This window comes from Camelina sativa, chromosome 4, assembly GCF_000633955.1.
Source record: "Camelina sativa cultivar DH55 chromosome 4, Cs, whole genome shotgun sequence".
Lineage (NCBI taxonomy): Eukaryota > Viridiplantae > Streptophyta > Magnoliopsida > Brassicales > Brassicaceae > Camelina > Camelina sativa.
The window spans coordinates 7,823,702-7,825,958 of record NC_025688.1 but is presented as its reverse complement, the minus strand read 5'-3'; the positions used below and the strand labels follow the sequence as shown (position 1 = coordinate 7,825,958).

At 34.8% G+C, this 2,257-nt stretch overlaps 1 pseudogene; it reads left to right on the top strand.

Annotated features, from left to right (window-relative positions):
* The window catches only part of LOC104783661, a 3,920-nt pseudogene continuing 2,870 nt past the window's right edge, over nt 1,208-2,257 (top strand).

The window sequence follows — 2,257 nt, the reverse complement described above, 5'->3', positions numbered from 1 at the left end:
TCGGTGTCGGTCGACACCAACGCGAGGACTATTCGATAACTTTGGGGAGTGCCGATCGACATCATGTGGAATCTGGTGTCGGTCGACACCCTTCTTCAGTTGCGACGGATGAAGCAATGTTTCGTATAATGCATGGTTTGTCTTATTGATTGTTTTTTGTGGCATGTAGAGATCTTCTTGCTTGTGTGTATAGCCTAATTGATGGGAGGATTGTTTCACTGAGTGTTTATAAAATACTCATGCCTCTCAATTTGTGTTTGTGGTGCAGGTAAAAGAAAAGTGTGATCGTGGAATCAAGGCAATGAAGAGGAGGATGTTCTAGTGGCTCTATTGGTTGTTGTCGGGCTTATGTTAGGTTGCTAGAGTTGGGTTAATAGAACATTGCTAGGTTGCTGGTTCCTTGTTCTATGTCTTTTGGTTTATTGGTTTAAATGTTATGGATTAATACTGGTTATGGAATATTGGTTATTTGATGGTTCATTGGTATTGAATATTTTCCGTTGTTTGGTTTGATTGTCGATAGGTGGCTAGTGGGTATGGGACCACTAGTATAAAGTATTTATTATTATTATATTTACTATATATTATTAAAAAATAAAAAACGGGTCGGATCGTTTCAAAACGTGTCACGATCTTGTTAATGAGTAACTTTGAAACCAAGCTTTTATATATTACTTATGTATAGATTTCTTTTTAATAATAGATTTAGAACTTTTAGAAAAAAATTATATTTCATTTTTTAATTAATTTAGAATTAAAACTTGTCCAAATCTTATCAATATAATTGAAACATGTCACTATCTTGTTAATGAATAACTTTGAAACCAAGCTTTTATATACTACTTATGTATAGATTTCCTTTCAGATTTAGAACTTTAAAAAAAATTATATTTAATATTTTAATAAATTTAGAATAAACTTATCTACATCTTATCAATAGAATTGAAACGTGTCATGATCTTGTTAATGAATAATTTTGAAAGTTGAAACCAAGCTTTATATAATAAGATTTTCTTAATAAAATATTTGTATATATTATAGAACTAAAATTCAAACCTTATATGATAAAATATCAGAGAAATTTTATTGCTAATTTTGTGTGTGGCACCCGAGCACTAGATACATTCTCGTATAAACCCTAATCCCAGCACACACACACGCTTCAACAAAAAAGCCTAATCTAATTGACAGAGAGAGATAGGAAGATATGAATTCATTTCGAGAGGATCTATTGGCAATTACACTCTCGAAATTACCAATAAAGATTTTCACAGCTTTGAAATTTGTTTGCAAGCAATGGAAATCGATCGTGGAGTCTCCATATTTCCGTGACTTGTTTCGGTCTATGGACCAAAACTCAGATTCTTTATCATGGTCGCTCATGCATTATGGTAATGAAAAAGAAAGAAGTCATAGCTCAGTACAGATTAAACACTTGGGGACTCGAACGGTCTCTAGGCTCTTACATCTCGTCATTCCTAACCAAGAAGTTTGAGAGTCGGAGAAACAACTACAGAGTCTGGGCTTACAATACTGATGCTGGTTTAATATTGATCAGTGAAGTCCCTAAGCATGTGAATAACCGAACCTTGTACGTTGCTAATCCAGTTTCACAGGAATGCGTAAAGATCCCTCCTCATCATAAGGGAGATTCGTGTCCTTTCGGAATAGCCACACGAATTGAGAATGGCGTTCTTTTGGATTACAAAGTTGTTCTGTTTGATTTCTCTAATCTGTGGAGCTTGCTGATATATTCATCTGAGACAGGTTTGTGGACTTTCGACACTGTCCATTTGTCTCTGTTTGGTCATAACCAAACGCCCATTAGCTTGCACGGGAGTATTCACTGGATCGCCATCAAGCGTAATGAAGATGATGCTAATACAATATACTTTTGGAGAAAGGAGGACCGAAGTTTGCTATCTTCTAACGTACGCAATGAAAAGTTTGTGATCGAGAGAAAGTTGAAACATAGACACGACCTAACAGGATCATACTTTTCCTCGTTCGTCCTCCCACAATGGCTGCATAAAATTCCCAAGACGGTGAGAGAATAGTTTTTTAATTTTTTTTTTGTAATACTCTTAGTTCCCTTACGCAAGAGGAATGAGGTGTGTAGTATCGTGTTTGGTCTTTAATAAGAGAGAAGAACAGAAAAAAAAAAAATGTTATGGCATTTTGAAGGTTATATAAAGTATTGAATCTTTGTGTCTAACTTATATGCAAGCTCATCAGCAAATCTAAATTTGCATGTTGA